Genomic DNA, 19,801 nt, shown 5'->3' with positions numbered 1-19,801 from the left:
CCTTTGTAGGATATGGTCATTGGTGACATTAGCTTCTTATTTTCCCTCAAATTCTCTCTTGTGCTATCTCTCTGTGAGCCCGGTCGGATTTCTATTATACAGGTCGACATTCTCCACTGGATAGAGGGGCATTTCTTTTCCCCACCGTGAGGTATCCCTCTGTCCTGCCTGTCAACTTGGTTGCTACAAGCTACAGGGTAAACCATCTTCTCGACAGCAGGGATATTCTTCAGGGGTTATGCCTTCCCTCTTCCACTTGTATCTTCGAGTATTCCAATTATGCTCTCTTAATTGTGGGATGTCACACCTGAGCTCTTTAAAGAGCTTCCGACACTTGACTATTACTATGTCGGTTAGGAACGGCCCCGAGGGTTCGTTGGAGTGATAGCAATGAAAGTCAGGATTTATTCCTTTTGTAAATATTTCCCACCAGGCAGGGGTACCTGCCTTTAATTCCCGGTTGGCTACTTTCCAATTTAGTACCTCCTGAGTGACTTTACGCTGCACTCTCCAGCAACGCTGGCACACGCTTTTAGGAGCCCTTCCCCTCCTACAATGGGTCCACCACCGCTTGTTACAAATTTTGCAAATAAAGCATACAAACGGATAACAATTACAGTCTAGCCAACTACATTTCACTCTAATGTCGTCTTGATTGGCGTGACTCTCTCCAGTCCAAGGTTCCCCTCGGTTCTCTAGTCTTACAGGCCTATAATAAGGTTGATTTGCTAAATCTTCTAAATATTTACAATAACCTGGAGCTTCGGAGTCTCCAATGAACCACTTCTGCAAATCCCAATTGTCCCCCACCCAAAGGTCCTCAAAACCCGCAAGGTCCATCAAAGCTGTGAGTCCTCTCTCCGTAAGGTAAGCTTCAAATCTCCTGGTCTCCCTTTAACTCTCCAGTCCTTCCTTTGCTGGGATCCAGGTTCGAACTGGGTAGGATCCACTGGTCCTTTAATTCGGCTGGCATGCGTCCATCCTTTTTCTGCTGTTCGGACTGCCGAATCAGTGGAATTAGGACGAGGTATGGTCCTTCCCACTTCAGAGTAAGTGAATCGTCCCTCCAGCCTCGGACAAGGACCCAATCGCCAGGTTGTACCTGATGTAATACAAGATCTAGTGGTGGTCTTTGAGCCCACATTCCTTTTTCCCATAATTGTTGTTTATATTTCATTAGTATGCTTAAATATTTATTGATGCTTTGATCTGCAATATTCGGATTGGTATAAACTCGTTCAAGGGAATAGGGCATCCCGTATAGAATTTCAAATGGAGATACCCCCACATCAGCCCGTGGCTGAGTTCTAATATTTAACAATGCTAATGGAAGACACTTTACCCATGACATCTTAGTTTCCAATACTAGCTTAGTCAGTTGCTTTTTAATTTCCCCATTCATCCTTTCTACTTTTCCCGAACTTTGGGGTTGCCAAGGAGTGTGTTGTTCCCATCTTATACCCAGGGCGTCTGCCAGTAATTGTGTTATCTTTGAGGTGAAGTGGGGGCCTTTATCGGAGTCTATGGTCTGGGGAACTCCATATCGGGGTACTATTTCTTCTAATAAGATTCTAGTTACTGTTCGGGCTGTTTCCTGCGCCGTGGGGAACGCCTCCACATAGTGGGTTAAGTGGTCTATTATAACCAAAAGATACTTTACTCTCTCAACCCGAGGAAGTTCAGTGAAATCCACCTGCAGGTGCGCAAAGGGCATCTTTGCCACCGGCCTCCCTCCCAGAGGCAATTTCCTTAAATTTCTCCTATTTACCCGCAAACAAGTTGGACACCCCCTGGTGATGTTCTTTGCCAGGTCATGAAGACCTATGGTCATATATTGAGTGGCAAAGTGGTCTACGAGCCCTTGAGCACCCCAGTGCGTTTTCTGATGCATTTTGTTGAGCATTTGTCGAGCCACTGCCTTCGGCAAGACTTCTCTACCATCATTCAATTGCCATTTTCCTGATATCTCTTTTATTCCCAACTTTTCGAACTTGTCTTGTTCTTCTCTAGTAAACACAAGCTTTTCTTGATAAGCTACTCCCAAATCTCCTGTGGCTTCCCCTGGATTTTTCTGTTTTTCCTTTCTTAAGATGAATATCTGTAGTGCAGCTCTTTTGGCCTCCTGGTCTGCTGCATTATTGCCCCTGCTCCGGTAGTCCATCCCCCGCTGATGTCCCTTAAGGTGGACTATGGCTATTCTAGAGGGGCCCCTCAAGGCTTTTAGGAGGTCCACTATTAGCCTTTGATGCACTAAGTCTTTCCCTTGTGAGTTCATTAAGCCCCTTTCTTCCCACAGTTTCCCAAATGTATGCACTATTCCATACCCATATTTAGAGTCTGTATATATAGTGCCCTCTTTGTCTTTTAGTAATTCTAGGGCTCTCAATATTGCATATAATTCACAGGCTTGGGCAGACCAGGATTTATCTAAGGCACCAGATTCAATTATTTTCAAATTCGGCCCTCCCACTATAGCACATCCCGATTTTCTCTGGCCTTCGATTACCCTAGAGGAACCATCCACAAACAACCTCTCTCCCCCCTCCAGCTCTTCTTCTTCCAAATCGGGTCTAATTTTAGTCTGTTCTTCTATAGTGATTACACAATCATGGGACAAGGTGTCAGTTTCCGGTTCCCCGAAAAGAAACGAGGCTGGGTTTTGCAGGGAAGTGGTTTCTAAAGTGAAATTCGGGGTTTCCAGCAAAATTCCCTCATACTTAAGGAGCCTCGCATCCGATATCCATTTTTCTGCCTTCTGTTGCATTACACCCCGTATATTGTGTGGGGTCAGTACCTTCAGTGTTGCATTGAAAGTAATTTTCCTCGTTTCCTCTACCAGCATCGCGCTTCCTGCAATTATTTGCAGGCAGCCTGGCCATCCTCTACTCACAGGGTCTAAGATTTTCAATAAATATGCGATTGGCTTCCTTTTCCCTGCCCATTCTTGAGTAAGTACCCCATAAGCCACTCCATCTGCAACATTCACAAATAGAAGAAAAGGTCTGTTCAAGTCTGGAAGACTAAGAACTGGGGCATGAACCAGGGTTTCCTTTAGCTCTTGGAATTGGGATTCCTCTTCTTTTGTCCACTTAAGGTGTCCATCCTGGGTCAACTTGTGATACAAAAATTTTGCCTTTCCACTATAATTTTCAATCCATTGTCTACAATACCCAGTGAGCCCCAATATCTGCCTAATCTGTCGTTTGCTTTGTGGTAAAGGAAGGGAGAGGATCGCTTGTACCCGATCCGGGTCGATCCTTTTTTCGCCTTTCTTTAAATAATGCCCCAAGTATTTCACTTCTTCCTCTACAAACTGCAGTTTTGCTTTAGATACTTTTAGTCCTTTTAGTCCTAGGAAATTAAGTAATTTTATACTTTCCCTTCGGACCTTGTCTTCACATTTTCCTGCGATCAGCAGGTCATCCACATATTGAATCAATTTCACTTCTGGGTCTGTATTATAGTCTTGCAAAATTTGCTCCAGGGCCTGTCCAAATAAGTTCGGGGACTCGGTGAACCCTTGGGGTAATACCGTCCACCTTAATTGTTGTCGCCTCCCCGTGTCGGGGTCTTCCCATTCAAAGGCAAAAAAGTCCCTACTGGCCTCATCTAGAGGACATGCCCAAAATGCATCTTTTAAATCAATAACACTATACCACTGATTTTCCGGCCCCAGATTACTTAACAGGGTATATGGGTTAGCTACCACTGGGAATCGGGCAATTGTTCGTTTATTGATTTCCCTTAAATCATGCACTAATCGATAAGACCCGTCTGCCTTTTTTACTGGCAGTATAGGGGTGTTGTAGGGGGACATACATGGTTCCAGTAATCCTTTGTCTATTAACCTCTCGACCTCGGGCTTCAAGCCTTTTCGTCCTTCTAAGGAAATGGGATATTGCTTTACTCTGACTGGAATTTCAGGGTTTTTAATTTTTACCGTAAAAGGAGTTATTGCCAATTTCCCTACTGTGTCCGGATTATACCAAACCTCCGGATTTATTTCCTTTTCATCCTCCACCCAGAGCAGACAAAGTCTTATCATCAGCTCCTTTTCTACTACCTCAATTCGGATCCCTAATTCTACAATCAAATCCCTTCCCAAAAGATTAAAATCTGTTTCAGGTACCAGTAAAAAGTTTCCCACCCCCATTTTGGTTCCTGATTCCACTATTACTTCTTTAATAACAGGTACCTCAAATGGTTCCCCTTTTGCCCCAATTACAGTAGCAGTGTGACGGGATAGCTCACAACCCGGGGGTAGAAACCGAAGGGTCGACCTTTCCGCCCCAGTATCGACCAGGAATTCCATCTCCTGGCCCTGGGGACCCACTTTTAATTTTATCAAGGGCTCTTTGTGATATCTCCGGGTCCCCATAAAATAGAGCCCCTGATTCCCCTAATCTTCTTTGAATTCCTTCTCATCTCGAATTCTAACCCTACATTCCCTCTTAAAATGTCCTTTCCTGCCACAGTAGTGACAAGTCTTCCCCTCACCCCTCCCTGGCCTATCTCTCCCTTCCATCCCCTTCGGAGGGACCCGCTTCTGTTTCTCGTCTCCCTTCCTGCTTTCACGTACCGCAGCAACCATCATTCTAACCTGTCTTTTGTGTCCTTCCTCCTCTCTCCGGACATACACTTTCTGGGCCTCCCGGAGAAGCTCGGATAGGTCTCTTTCCTGCCAGTCTTCCAATTTCTGCAACTTTTTCCTAATATCATCCCAGGATTTCGACACAAACTGCACCTTGAGAATGGCCTGTCCTGCCAGTTCACCCAACTTTAATCCTGAATAGAGTTGGAGACTCTTTCTCAATCGCTCTAGCCATTCCGTAGGTGTCTCATCCTTCTTTTGCCTATCATTAAATGCCTTATTAATATTCTGGCCCCTTGGAACCGATTCCCGAATCCCGTTGATTAAAATGGTTCGGAAATGCTGCATATTAGCCCTGTGGGCTGCATTTTGATTATCCCAGTTAGGATTCTGGAGGGGCCATTTGGTATCTGCTGGGTCATTAGCATGTCCCGGTGCGGCATCCCAAACTCTCATCCCTGCGGTTCTAATCATATTCCTCTCCTCTGCCGTAAATAGAATGTTTAAAATGGACTGCATCTCCCCCCAAGTATACATATTCGGACCCAAAAACTGATCTACTCTTTCAGCCACTCCCAGGGGGTCTTCTAGCAAACTTCCCATTTCTTTCTTGAAATCTCTGACATCTCCCGAGCTTAGGGGAACAGAGATAAACCCTATCCCCGGTTGTGGCCCTCCCATAGGCATTTCCCTTAAAGGGTACAGTCTGCCTCTCGTTTGACTGCGTGTTACTGGGCCCCCTTCCCTCCGGGAGCCAGAGGGCTGATCATCACCTGAGTCTTCTTCTCCGGATGAGGGGGGTTCATTCGGGGGAGGAGGCACATTCGGTGGAGGGGCATACGGCGGTGGGACTACTAACGAATCCTCCGCTCGTCCCTTTTTCTTATTCCTTGACTTTTCAGATAATTTATACACAAAAACTTCTGGATGCCCAACCCAGACCTGGGCATAACTCATCTCCTCTGGATTAGGAGGCTTTTTACTGGCCACCCATAAATTCAAGAGTTGCTTTACCTAGTCCTCCGATGACCCAAATATTGGCCAGAAGACTTTCTTGGAAATCTCTTTCCCTCCCCATATTTCTACACAGTAATGTATCATTTTTGCCTTATCTTTCCCTGGAGTTCCAGGGAAGTGTTCCCAATTATTCAGCATGAACCCTAAGGGACTATCCTTAGGAATTGGGGGAAGCTTTACCCCCGCCGGGGAGGGGGATTTACTCTTTCCCTGCCCCATATCCTCCAGAGTGCCTTCAGTCACTCAACAACACAATCGCTTCCCCTGGTTCGTGACCCGGGCCCTCGCGGGCTTAGGGAAATGCACTACTAAGGGTCCGCACTCGCCTGGGGAGTCCGACTGTCAGCTCCCCTCTCACACAACTCACACACTCACCGCACTCCGGGATCCCACCCCCGCCCGAACGGATTCCGTTATACTCACGCGTCCTGCGTCTTCGTCCGGACTTTGTGCACAAACTTTGAAGGGGGTCTCCTGGGCCCGTTACCCTTCCTTTGCTTCCCTCTCAACGTTTTGGGTTCGTCAGTCGGGACGAAGGGGAAACCCCAAACTGGGCCCACTCAAAGGAGTGGATTTGGGGCGCCTCCCCCAGAGAGGGGTTCCCCAGGTCCACGACCCGAGTCACGGCACCAAATTGTTATGAATGAGCACAAGAGGCTATCTGTGCCAATCAATGAAATTTATTGATTACAGTATATGTATGAAAGCAGAAGCAAAGCAGCGCTGGACGGCAGGCGAGTCAGCGCTCCGCCAACTGCCGCGCAATTCACTTGAGTCCGTCCCCTTTTATCCTGCGTCTTTCCGGGTACGTGTCAGTATGATCTACGCCTGCGCCCCCTGTTGCTAGGTGGTCGTTCCTCTGCCTCTTGGTGGTCGTAGGATGAAGACGCCTCATCTTCCTCGCGGTTGTCCTTGAAACCTGGGGATTTCTCAAGCACATACCATTGCAACATAGGTCCGCCCACATGCCTTTGCGGTTACATATTTACAGAACAGACTGACCTCAGCCTGTTTCTTATCTCAGCCTGTTTCTTGAAACATCTCGGTACGAACAAAAAGGTCATGTTATCTCTTACAGTACCATTCCTCTTTTATAACCAGCATCGCTAAGGTGAAATGTGATTGGTCTCAAAGTGAAAACCTTTCACACCATTGGTGCACTATGACTAGCCCACTGTGGTAGAACATGATCTATAAACAACATGAACAGAAAGAGAGATAATAATTGTTTTCATTCCTTCTCCTAACTTTCCAAGGCTAGGCCTGGGAGAATTCTCTCTCTTTTCTCTCTGACTGAACTAAGAATATCCACACACATGCTCACGGTTAACTCTAACAACTCTCATATACTTTTTCATTGCATTAGTCAAATACATAGTCATGAAAATTATGCATATTCAAACATTCCTTTGAGTATACATGTTCCAGGGAATTCTTTATCCTAGTTCAACCCCTGACCTCATCTTCTTAGACTACATGCCACAATGCAGATGTGATTTTGAGAGTCTTGTCTTTTATTTCCTCACGAGGCCCCCTGGTCTGTGGTTAGAATCACTGATAGCTGAAGGGTCAGGGCTAGATTCCTCCTTGCTCTTTTGGTGTTACTTGCTTGGTTCTTTTCAAAATTATCTTATCATACAGATGTTCTTGCCATTTTTAAAAGTCCTTCCAATCAACATTAGCTATTTCACTACTTGTCAGTTAGTTACAACAATAAAGGCATTAATTCTTATTTCACAGCTACAATTACTTCTGCAAAAGTTAATGTTATAATACACATTCCATAGCCTCTATTTTAATATTTTGTGAAAGCCTAAACTATAATCTATATATCACACTAAGATATACAGTCTACACAGGGATTAGGATATTAACCATAAAAGGCTGACAAATTATACTGTATCAAAAGCAGTTAAAAAGAGATTACAAACTGTACTATATCAAAATAATTTACTAAAGCCAGTAACAGCGAAAGCCAATAATTACATAAATGATCCATAACAATCAGTTAACAAATGGTTTCTGAATATGGGATTGTGAAGGCAGTGGACTTGGATGGGGGAAATTGTTTTACAGGGGGATCCTTCAAGGGATTATGGCTGCTTTGAGATTTCAGTGGGACCTCCATAGCCCCTGGCACCCTGAGAATTCAGGTCAAGTAAAAAAGGTGAATGGAGGAATAAACACCCTTTGAAGCTGGTGACAGAAACTAAGATGCCATGGGTACAGCTTTTGCCATTAGCTTTGGCAAGAATGAGAGCCAAAGCCATGGGAATATCCAGTTATTCCCCTTTGAATTGTTTGAGATTCTTCCCTTGTTCATTTTCAAGGTGGCAGAGAGGAGAAGATCTATATTTAAACCAGTATGTGGCCAGTATGCCGTGTCTTGTGAAATCTCTTTGACAGGAAGCCCAGTTAGCACAGACGCCGCCTTTGGACTTTGCTGTTCAGAACATCCAACCAGGATTTCAGAGAGAGCAGCCAGAAGACCTGGACACGGATGGACCCATCACACTCGAGTCAAGGTCTTGAAAGCCCCAAAGACTTGACATCTCATCTGGAACAAAAGCATGGGAGACCTTGGCTATCAGTAGCAATTGACAAGGACTTCTAGTGATTAATGGGTTAATATGAACTGTAATTATCTACTTTATTCTCTGTATCTACTTGCCATATCTGGTGCAGGGACCAGACATGGAAAAGTCGATAGGGGGTGTTTCAAATGGTCCATGTTGTGAAAAAGGGTTAATAATAGCTAGGGTTTGTGAAGACCAATTGAGAAGTAAGAAGAGAAGGGATTGAGAGGAAAGGTGTGTGCTAACATCCTTACAAATAATTGAATGGTTGATATTGATTACAAATAATTGAATGGTAGAGACATTAATGGGGTCTTAATATCTCTACTGACTTTGGGCAGCAGGTTTGTTGCAGAGCTCAGACAGTTTGGCTCCTGAGATAGACAAGTGGGTCTGCACAAGCCTGAACTTCAGAACTTTGGGGTAGAACAGGAGGTTCAAGGGTGGACATGGGGTAGGCGGTTTGGGATGGCTGTACATCAGGCAAAGGGGAAAGGCAGAGGAAAACATGAGGCCTGGAGTTTAGGATAAAAGGAGGGTGCGCCCTCTGAAACCCCGAGAGAGAAAACCCCATGGTCGTGTGCCCCAGTTGACTTTTCTCCCTTTCTTTGAATAAAGGTGAAGGGGCTCATCTGTCGCCTTTTCAGACATAAAGCCTAGCATTTGTGGATTTTCCTGACATCAGGAAAGCGTGGAGTTTCCCCCTCTGGAGACATCCCAAACCCACCTGGAGGTGTTCCTCTATCACATGCTCCAGGGGACTCTGCCTTGGCTGAGGGTGATCTTGTTATGAACAAGTTCACAAGTTAATGTGGTTAGAGCTGTTAATGCACTTAAAGTTGTAATAAGCGAATTATGTTGATAACTGTTAAACCCTTGTTGGACCCCCACTGTTAACTCCCTTAAATACACCCTGATTGTACCCCCCTTTACCTGTACCCTTATTGAGTCCTTCGCGTATCGCCTCTGCTGCTCCCTGAAATGGCGGCTGGAAACATTCCCGGGAATATGCAAATTAAGTAAAGCTCAAGAAAATCCAACAAAAGACCCTAGAAATGACGAGCCAACCCAAAATTTGAAGAACTAAGCGACTGGACCTACTGGTGGGAAGTCCCTCTATTCCACCAACAAGGTTTTAAAGGTCACCATCACCTAAGTAGGAGTGGACTAGAATGAGGACCCTAGCCAATGAGCCAGAAGGCCTTTTCCTAGGTACGCCCGTGAGGACAGAAGCCCCAGCTCTGCTGCAAAGCAAAATTGATCACCTCCTCCTCTGCGTCGCCAAGGGGAGCAGCAGCGGTGTGCGCGACCCCTCAGGCCCCCACCCAGAGCTGATCACTGGATAAAGGCATTGAAAAGGAGCTGGTCTCCTGGCCCATTTATTACAATCTCAACCCGACCGATTCTGTGATTCAGCTTCCCACAAATACCAGCTGCTCCCACACTTCCTCCGCTCTCCCACATCCCGCGGGGGTCCTGCCCCTGTCCCCGGCATCTTCCCACAGCGCCAGCCGGACACGCCATGGGCCTGTCTCTCCCTCCCTCTGCAGGTGTGCGCTGCCTCCAGCCCCCAGCGACCCCTCCGTCCTCCACACGGCCACCTCCCGGCTCTCCCCGGCCCCAAGCCGCCCCACCGCCCCGGCCCCAAGACCCACCACCACCCCGTCCGGCCGCCCTTCCACCCTCAGCCGTCAGTGGGGGCAAAGCCAGCACCGGCACTCCCACCAAAGATGGCAGCGTGGGCAGAACTGCCCTCACCCACACGCGGCCCCAGCGGAGCAGCCGCCTCCCTGCCCACCGCTGGAACCGTGTCTTGGCCGGACAGGGCAGGAAGGGCGTCGGGAGATGCTGAATGTGGGCAAAACATCCTGTGCCAGACATGCTGTGGCAGCAGGGCCAGGGCAGTGATTGTCCCTCTGCATTCAGCACTGGAGAGGCCACACCTCGAGTGCTGTATTCAGTTCTGGGCCCCTCAATTCAGGAAGGACACTGAGGGGCTGGAGTGTGTCCAAAAGAATGTCTTCAAGTCTCTTCATCATTTCCCCTTCTCCCATTTGACCTGTCTGCTTGGAAGTGAGGAACTCTGTTTGCAACCCCTACCAAACAGGGAAGCTATTTAGACTAAGACCTTTATCCTGACTTCAGCTATGCAGAAATGAGAGTGATTTTGTTTTCACTGGACAAAGAGCAAGAGTTTCCGATGGGATTTCTCAGTTTGGACCTTTCTTAAAGCTCCTGCACTTGCCTTGGCAGTTTGCGGCTGTACGGCAAAGCAAAGGCAGAAGGATGACTGCAGCCAGGTAAAAAGAGGGCTTGCACCTGGCCCTGCCGTGCAGAGCCCGGCCAGCCCCGGGAGCCGCCCCGCCCGCGCTGTGCCCGCAGCCCCGGCTCTGCCGCGCTCGTCCCCGCCGAGTGCAGCTGGGCGCACGCGGGCCCGAGCGCAGCGCCCCCCTCAGACCACGCACCGCCAGCGCAGCCGTGGCCGTTGCGCCGGGGCCGTTGTGGCGACAGCCGGTGACCGGCGCCATGGCGGAGCTGCCGCTGCCCGCCGGGCTCAGAGCCAGCACCTTCCCCGCCAAGCTGTGGCGCCTGGCGAACAGCCCCCGCGTCCGCTCCGTGCGCTGGGACAGTCGGGCCTGGGGGCTGCTCATCGACCACTCCCTCTTCGAGCGGGAGCTGCTCAGCCCGGGCGACGCCCACGGGGCGGGCGGTGAGCGGCCGGGGCCGGCCCCGGACTCCTTCCAAGCCACGCACATTAGCAGCATCGTGCGGCAGCTTAACCTCCATGGCTTCCGCAAGGTGCCGGGCGGGGCTGGCTCTGCTGAGCCGGGCGATGCCGGCAGCTGGCTCCACTTCAGGAACCCCAGCTTTCGCCGCGGCCGCCCCGACCTCCTGCTCCGCATCAAGCGCCTAACCAGGGCCAACAGGCAGCGTCTGGCGGCGGGGCTGGAGGTGCGCAGCCGCCAGCGCAGCCGCTTCCAGCGGCTGCACAAGGAGCGGGAGGTGCCCTCCTTCCCCGCCAGGCAGCCGCCCAGAGCCGGTAAGACGGGGTGGGAGCTGTGGGCATGGAGGGTGGCGTGGGCTGTGGCCGTGGGCACTGCCCGGCGGGGCAGCAGCGGGCCCTGCCCGTGCTGGGGCTGCTCAGCGCAGCTGCCCCGGCCGGCACAGGGGCTGTCCTTGGGCAAGGCAGCTGTGCCGGCAGGGCCCGGGAGCCGTGCCGGCTGTGCCGAGCTGCCGGGGCTGCGGGACAGTCCCGCCGCGGCTGCGCTCACCACAGCCTGGCCCGCTCGGCTGCAGCTGGCCCTGCCATGCGCCCTGGCTGCCGCTGCTCCTTGCCTGGCCCTGGGGTGCTTGGGGAGCTCTCCGTGAGTGCGTGTGAGCCGAGGGCTCGATCCTGCTCCGGCCCAGCTGGAGGGAGTCTCCTGTCCCTCCGGGGCAGTGGGGAAGAGTGCTGGCACTTGGCTTTCTGGCAGTTGCCTCCTACCAGGGAAGGGCAACGGGAGAGTTTTCCCAGACAGTTGAGCGAATAAGGGAGAGCTCAGTAGACAAGCAGCTGCTAGCTGAATAGCCCTTGAACGTGTTGTTTTTTTTTTTTTTTTCTTTTTTCTCACCCTGCTTGGGAGGATGGGGGCTTTTGTTTTCCCTGACAGATGTACAGTTGCTGCCAAGGGAAACACACCCAAAGACCAGCTTTCCCCTTGCTTCCTTTCTTCTTCCCACTCCTACACAGTGCTCTCCTACCAGGAGAGCTGCTGCCTCACCTCAGGGTTTAGAGCTGCCTCCAGGTGCTTCCAGGCAAAGTGCAGGTGCTCAGGAGTCTGAGGTTTCCCTAGCATCTCCCAAGAAAGTCTTTGTCTCATCTGCACTTCTTGGGGTTTCATCAGACCAACCAGGTACAGGCAAATTTCATCTCAGCTGCGAGCTTATCATTCCGCTGGTTCCCATGGAGCTTAAATGCCGCCCTGAGCTCATCCTTCTGCTGGTTCCTGTAGACCATCACAGCCTTTCCATGGCCTCTCCACAGAGAAGCTGTTGCCCAATGCTGCAGTTGCCAGCCTGCAGCCAATCAGATAGGGAAAGAGTTTCTACCCTCTTCCTTTGAATGAAGCCAAACTAGGACGGTGATAGGATATTGCAGATGTTTGAGACTGTCTGCCCTGCAAATCAAGGCGTGCCATTGAAATGAGCTCTGTGTGCTCCAGAACAGCTGCACCAGCAGAATGCGGCCTTGCCCACAAGGCTGTTTTCAGAATAAACTCACTGAATAATTTCAGTGTGTGTGTCTGAGGATCTGGGCTCTTCCTGGGTGAATCTACATTCTGTGGTCTTTTGTGATGAGAAACTCAAGCAGCCAAATCCCAAAGCTGCTGGGAAGATGCAAAAGGCTGTGATTATAAAGTGTGTGTGTGTCTGTCTCTATCAATTTTACAATCCATGCTTTCATCTATATACATGTCCATTAGGATACATATTTTGTAAGAGGAAGAACTCACTCTTCCAATCCCCTGGGAAGTCTGAATACATTTCTGGAACTGAGGTTGCTGTGTGCTTCCTGTGATATTTGATCCAAGGCAGCGCTAGAGCTCTGCATCCCAAAGCCACATTGTGGAGCCTGACCAATGTGTTTGGATTCTTGCAGCCACCCCAGACACTTCAGCTCCTAGTGGTCCAGCTGGCAGTGCTGGTTATGCAGCATGGACAGCCCCTGGCTGGCTGTGGAATACTCCTGGGGAAGAGGAATTGCCACCAGTGGATCTGGACATGGTGCTTGAGACACTGGAGGAGATGTTTTCTCCCTCTGCTCAGGTAACTGCATTGGACAGGGATGAAAGGGGCTGGACTGACAGCTTTTGAATGTTGTTGCCGGGCTGAGAAGCAAAGGCTTCTTGAGTTCAGCTGTGAACAGACAGGGAAGGATTTTCTTGGTAAAGCAAGATTTCCTAAAGAAGGGGGAATGAAAAAGTCTCCCCCCTGAGTAAGGATGAAAAGGCCTGAGCCTGTGTTGGCCAAGTTTGGGTGCTCGTTTTCCTGGGGAGAATCCCTCGTGCAGGAGCATTTGTGGTGCGGAAGTGGAAGCTTTCTAGGTTCTGAGAGGCTTTGTTGGATGGGAAAGAAGAGTGTTTGGAGAATTGCCACTGAGGGCAGAGTGTCCCGTGCAGGGAGGGGTGTGCAAGAGGTGCCTCTGTTCCAGCAGCAGATGTGGGCTGTGCCTCTTTTGGGTGGGAAGGCCAAGGCAAAGCAGGGCTGGGCTGCAGCTGCTGCTGCTGTGAGAGCCCTGCCGTGCGTGCGTGTAGGCGCTCTCAGAGCCGTGGGTGGGGCTGGGCTGCAGCTGCAGCTTTCTTGTCCTCTCAGTAACCTGGGGCCTGCAGTCCAGTTTCCATCTGGGAAATCCTCAGCTGTGCAAACTGGCCACTCTTGCTGTCTATGTTGCTTGCTCTTGGGCGTCACCTTGCTCTTGGGCATCTCTGCGGGAAGAGATGTGTGTTCCCACGCAGTCCCTGCCAAGCTGCAGCCTGGATGAGTGTGCTGTGCTCAGGGCTGTGCAGGGAGGAGCACATCCCTGGGCCAGGAGCTGGCAGGACTCCTTCCTTAGCAGCCATTCCATGTGTTCAGTGTCACCCCCCCATTCAACACTGTCAGCTTTGACAGCTTTTGGATGGTGTTTGAGAAGTCCAATCTTTTTGACTTGTGAAGGCTTTGGGGCCCAGACTTCTTGTTAGGAGCAAGGGATTAAGAGTGTGAGCCACAGAGTTGTTGGACCAGATGTTTTGTGTAACCGGTGAGAAGGGTTTCTTTCTTTCTGTTTCTCTTTCAAGGGCAATATTAAAGTTGTGCCTGAGTCTTCAGGAGGGGAGGCTGTGGACAGAGCTGCAGTGGAGGGAGCTTTGCCTGGCACCAAGAGCTGTGGGAACAATTCCCAGGAGCCCGAGGAGCTTGGTAAGGACAGAGCCCCATTGGTTTAGAGAGGTGTGAGACGGCTGCTCTGAGCCTGCCTCTGGCAGGAAGGGAGATGAGAAGGTTGAGTTCCTGTCTGCAGGGTTGGTGCTTCCTGATGCCTTTAGTTCAAAGGCACATGCACAACCTGCCCGAGCCCTGCCCTCCACGCTTCTCCAGAGGCTGTGATACTGAGTCCTCTACTGTGGCAAGCGAGCAGGGAATAAACCTGACCTTGTGGGAGTTGTGTCACCAACTCCAGTGTCCCAGGTTTGTGCTGATGTCCATGGACAAGTTTGCTGCGGGGTGTCAGTGCTCCGGAGGCAACACTGAGTGACTCTTGAAGCAAGAGGGGAAAACCCCAGCAAAAAGTCAGTGTAGAAGTCTGAGCTTTTTGTCTCCAAGCATTAAATCAATGTAGTACCAGTCTGCTGGTAGCTGTTGTGAGATACATTAAAAATGCAAGCAGCAGAAGCTCTGAGACTAAACAAATCATTAGTCATAAATCCAGTAGCTCAAGGAAAAACTGAAATTACCCCAAATTAGGGAGAACTAAAGGACAGAGAGAGCCCTTTGGATCTGCATTCTTGTGCAAAGCTGGTGCAGGCTGCAGGCCTGGTAGGGAGCTCTTTCCCTCCCAGCTGTTCATCCCAGAGCTGGTGGCTGTTTTGGAGGAGCTGTTGCCAACTGCAGAGGGCAGTTTGTAGATGGCGGGGAAGGGTGCCAGTTCATAACTCAGCCCCCAGCACCCCTCAGCTTCAGCCATTTCCATGAGGACTGAGGTCTGTCTGGCCTCAGAGAATGAACAATCCTGGCCATCTCTGTGGCAGCTGGGACTGTGTTTCAAGCTCTCGTGGGTGCTATTTGCACTGCGAGTGCTGTGAGTTTATTGGGATACTTAAAAGTTTTGGGATACTTCATAAGTTTTGAAAGCTTGGAAGAATCCCTGTTCTTCAAAGAGCAGGCTTCAAATTGCCAAGTGAGAGTCTGCCTTTCAGGCCATCTCTGACAGTCCCTGGTAGAAGGACAGTTACTTCCAAAGGGAAAGATGCACAGAGGCCAACACTGACCCAGCATTCCCTTTGCTTCCCAGATATCCACCTGATCTAGCTCGCCAGGAGGGCTGCCCTGCGTAAGGAGGATCAGAGGGAGAGCCGATGACTATCGGGCAGGTGGAATCCCTCTGTTTATACATAGATTTATAGATTTCTACAGTTCTATTTATATAGCTATATAGCTACATTTATAGATTTATAGAGGTGTGTTTATATAGTCAAATCTATATATATCATTATAGATGTGATATATTTATATTTTTATATATGTAGTTATGTTTACACATTTTGAGATTTACATTTATATATGTACAGCTGTGTTTTTGTATTGATGCAGTTGGGAGGATATTTAGATTGGTGATATTTGTATATTTATAGATAGGTTTGGTTAATAGATCTACTTATATTTATATATTGTATGTAATATGTAATGTTTACTCTATATTTACATCTAGTTTGTTACAGTTATGTAGGTATTTCTATTTAAACATGTATGGAGGGTATACTTGTATAATACTACCTATTGAATTCTTCCCTCTCTATTTAGAGAGGGAATGCATATTTCTGTATTTCTATATGGGCTGTACACTTGTAGTAATATGTAATAAATTAAGTTGTTAAACACTTCATTGATTTTTGTGTATAGTGAGTTGCTGTAGAAGTTTGCAATAAATTTTGATTAACTGAAGTTGGTATTTGTATATTTTTACATAGACTGGTTGTAATAATCTAATAAATTCCTGGTTTTAACCTTAATTGAGATTTGTATAGATCTGTACTGTCAGTGCAGGTATAGCAATTTCTAATAAATTATGTTTGTCAACTGCAATGGGTCTTTTGCAATTTGTGCTACCCAAAGCCACGAGCAGATGTAAATGCAGGAGGATTTTGGCCATGAAAATCTCCAGCCATGCCCAGCCCATGCCCCACTTGCACTCAGGCTGGGCAAGGGAAGCGCAGATTTGGGATGGCAGCAGAGCCACACGTTGGCTCAGAACTCGCTGCAAAGGTCTGCTGAGGAGACTCCGGGACTCCACTGGGAGTAGAACTCCTGCTCTGTGGAGATGCAGATAATTCAGTCCATGTTTGGTTCTTTACATACACACACACACAGATATATGTAGGCAGCACTTACTAACCTGTAGCATACTCGATTGTGGGAACTGAAATGGATATGTCTCTACATACAGGGTCAGCAGAGTTGTGCCATTCTGTAGCTGATATTGGTCACTGTATTTAAGCAGCAGTGCAGTTGTATCAATCTGTAATAAATTTCCCTTTTAAACTGACATCGGCTTTGGGGCACTTCTCATTTCCATGATGAGTGACCACATCAATGTTTGTCCCCATTTCTTCACTGATCCTGAAGCTTTGACGAGTGTACGACAGGCCGTGGCACCCAATTCCTCACAGGTCTGTCCAGCTGTGGGTAATGGAACCTGTCTTGTCTGTGAAACATCCGTCTGAGGTTATTTGTCTGAGAGTTGTGGTCCATCTCTAGAACCCCCTCAGGCCGCACGCTGGCTGGGGAGGGGAGGGGAAAAATGTAAGGGGATTATGGCATTTATTCTCTTTTAACACATATTTGCACTAAGCTGTAATCTAAACTCAGTAAGGAAAAGGATCTATTTTCCTTAGTCGTGCAGTGTGGGATAAAAGGTGTAGGAATTGCCACAAACCAGGCTGCAGGAGCAGCTTGTTCTTGGTCTTAACAGGACATGGTGTACAGGTAAGCACCACAATCTTAATGATTCACCTCTTAGGTAAAACCACAATGGTTCACGGTGTAAAACTATCTGTGGATGGAAATAACAAATGTCCCTGGGCTGGGGCAGAAGCCTGGGAATCACACTCTTGGAAAATGAGACCCGGCAAAGCCAGCCTAAGGCACAGGCACGCATTTGGCTCAAGTCAAGAGGCAGCTTGTGCTGCCAGCACGGGAAGGGACTCCAGGCAGAGGAGCTGGCCGACGGCAGGGAGCAGCTCCTGCTGTTGCTGTGAGGGAAGGACTCGCAGGACGCAGGGGAAGCGGTCACATTGCAGATGGACAGCGGAGCCGCTCCTGAGCCGCCAATGTGACCCCGCCTGGTGCTGCAGTCACAGCGCAGTTACCTGTCCTGCAGGCTCTCTTTGGCTTCTGGAGCTCCAGCCTGTGTAGGCGTTTTTCCTTTTCATGAGCAGGACGGGACTGCTGGGATATGTTACTAGAGCTTTACTTGCAGCATCAGCCTCATTGCATGGATGAGACAATAGGAAGATGGCAAAACTCACGTGCAGCCAGCAGCAGCCAAAGATTTCTTTGTTACAGAGCATCTTAAAAACTTTTTAGCCAATAGCATATTGCTAAAGCTTACAGACAGTTGTTTTAACCAATTGGTAAAAGTACGCGTACACCTGCTTCATGCAACGCTTGCTTGTCTTCTTTCTGTGTATAGTACACAGTATTCCATTATTAAGCTTAAAACCTTCTACTATCTTGCTAAGCGTATTTTCCTTCAGTCTTAAGGTCTGTCTTAGCCAAGCCTAAGACTCAAGCTATTGTTTAATGTCTTTGCTTGCTATACCATTGTAACTTTTTCTACTTTCAGACTTTGCAGCTGCAGCTAGCTCTAAGTTTCTTTACTCTTTCGGTTTCCAAGGCTTGCTTTCCCAGCTTTCTAAAAATCTTCTTACCTTTACTAATTCCTACAAAACCCACTGCAGAAAGCAGACCTGATTATAAATTATAGAAATTACAAGACGTCAGAACTTGCTGACCCACTGGTAATAGTGGAGTTTTAATGTCTTAGATTATCTCTGCATTAAGGATCATCTGTGTTTCAAAAGGTACTGCTCAGCATTTAGAACCATGCATTCTCTCCTTTAGCAGATTTATATATATATATATATATTTATATATATATATATATATATATATATATATATGCACGCGTATATGTTTGTTATTTTATGTGTTTGTAACATTCATTGGTGTGAAGAAAGGGTAAACTTAAGAATATGTACTTGTTTTACAACAGCACAGTTCCACAGAAATGTATTTCAAATTCTTTTCTGAGGTTCCTAGAGTATAAAACACTTTGCTAAAACTATTAAGGATGAGAACTGCAGGCTGGTTTAAAATCCAATCCAAATTCTATTTCATTGTGTGCAATATTTCTATTTCTAATAGTAAATCTAATTAGTGTCCAGGATTAAAATACTAGAGGTCTCTCTTTTTTTTTTTTTTAGGAAACAAGGCATGTGTATTATGCTTTTGATTTTTATTTTAAAGATAGTAATCCACTGGACTAATTGATACCTTGGAACGTCTTTATCTTTTACAACTACCCATGGCTCTCAGGAACAGAAAGGTTAAAGGAAAGGAAGAGAGCAAATCTTTTAAAGCAATGACCTGAGAGTTATTTTACATCACTTTGTAATCACTTGGTTAAGTACACCATTACCGAAAAATCATGTATATATGTACTTGGTATGAAGTATCAGCTGAATAAATGCTATACATAGCATAAACTATGCTATACATGGCATAAAAGTTCTCATCTACATTTTTTTTGTAGCCTCGTGTTCTGTTCTTTCTCAGTAAAATCAGGAAGAGAAACACTGCTGCTCTTTGAAAAACCAGTTGGTTAAAATATTGACAACCCTGAAGTTTGATTTAGGAGTGTACAAACAACAATTTTAATTGTCATGAGAGGAAAAGAGAATTGTCACATCATCTGTGGTAAACACCAGACATTGTTACCAGTAAGGTTGCACAAACTATCTGTAGGATGTTGCATAGCAGTTAATGTGAAGATCTCATCGATGAGGTCTGAGATAAGAGACACTGACCCTTGAAGATGTAAAGAATCATTTGATAACAAGAAGAAGAGCTTATCTTGTTCATCTTATACTTAAAATTATTTCATATGGATTTGATTTATACTGATTGAAAACTCATCACTTCTTGTTTGTTGCTGAATAATTAATGTCGATTATTTTAGTCTCAGCCCACAGATTTAAAAGATAAACATATTACTACAGCTTGCAGTATGGAACCAGCATCACTTCATTCGTAGTTGAAGTATCAGAAAGTGTTGTAAACGACATAGATTGCCATGGTGAGGTATTCCCAGGAGCTGTTCAGCATTGCAAATAAACATAGGTCTGATTTGTAGTCTGTCAGCAAATTTGCTGAGAGCAAAACAAATCTCTGAAATTGCCATGGTTATAAAGGAGAAAATATGCCAGTAGAAAAAAACTGCTCAACAGATTCTGTAAGAAATCATAAAATTACAATTAAACAACATGATGCAGAATTGTAAACACAAGTGGCCGGTATCATCATATCCTGTTTAGAAAGGCAGAAAAAGTCAGTAAATTATGAAGCTGAGAGTTGCACTCATTCATCTGGGGGCTGCTGAGGCAGCAGCAATGCAGTTCAATATCAAAGATTTGTTATTGCTCAGACCACGTCATAAAATCTCTTGATTATCCATTATTCTTTCGGCTAATTGTTGTGCTCTTGGTAATAGACGTCTCAGAGCACCGGAACGTCACAAGCTGGGCTCGGCCCGGTTGTATTAAAGGCTGTTGCCACGGCTTTCCAGCATTTTTCTCAAGTGTCTCTGAATTTGGTCAATTCTGCT

General features: G+C 47.4%; 1 protein-coding gene and 1 long non-coding RNA gene across 2 annotated transcripts in view; one reads left to right on the top strand and one right to left on the bottom strand.

Moving 5' to 3' along the window:
- Positions 1-14,148, top strand: part of LOC137464475 (uncharacterized) — a 269,516-nt gene extending 255,368 nt beyond the window's left edge. Inside the window, exons 2-3 of the long non-coding RNA XR_010994245.1 lie at positions 12,824-12,990; positions 14,001-14,148. This is a non-coding gene — a long non-coding RNA (uncharacterized lncRNA). The remainder of the gene's footprint in view (positions 1-12,823; positions 12,991-14,000) is intronic.
- The window catches only part of LOC137464472 (E3 ubiquitin-protein ligase BRE1A-like), a 121,436-nt gene that overhangs the window by 8,834 nt on the left and 92,801 nt on the right, over positions 1-19,801 (bottom strand). The window lies entirely within an intron of this gene.

This window comes from Anomalospiza imberbis, chromosome Z (assembly GCF_031753505.1).
Source record: "Anomalospiza imberbis isolate Cuckoo-Finch-1a 21T00152 chromosome Z, ASM3175350v1, whole genome shotgun sequence".
NCBI classification, from domain to species: domain Eukaryota; kingdom Metazoa; phylum Chordata; class Aves; order Passeriformes; family Viduidae; genus Anomalospiza; species Anomalospiza imberbis.
This window is presented reverse-complemented; position numbering and strand designations above follow the sequence as displayed.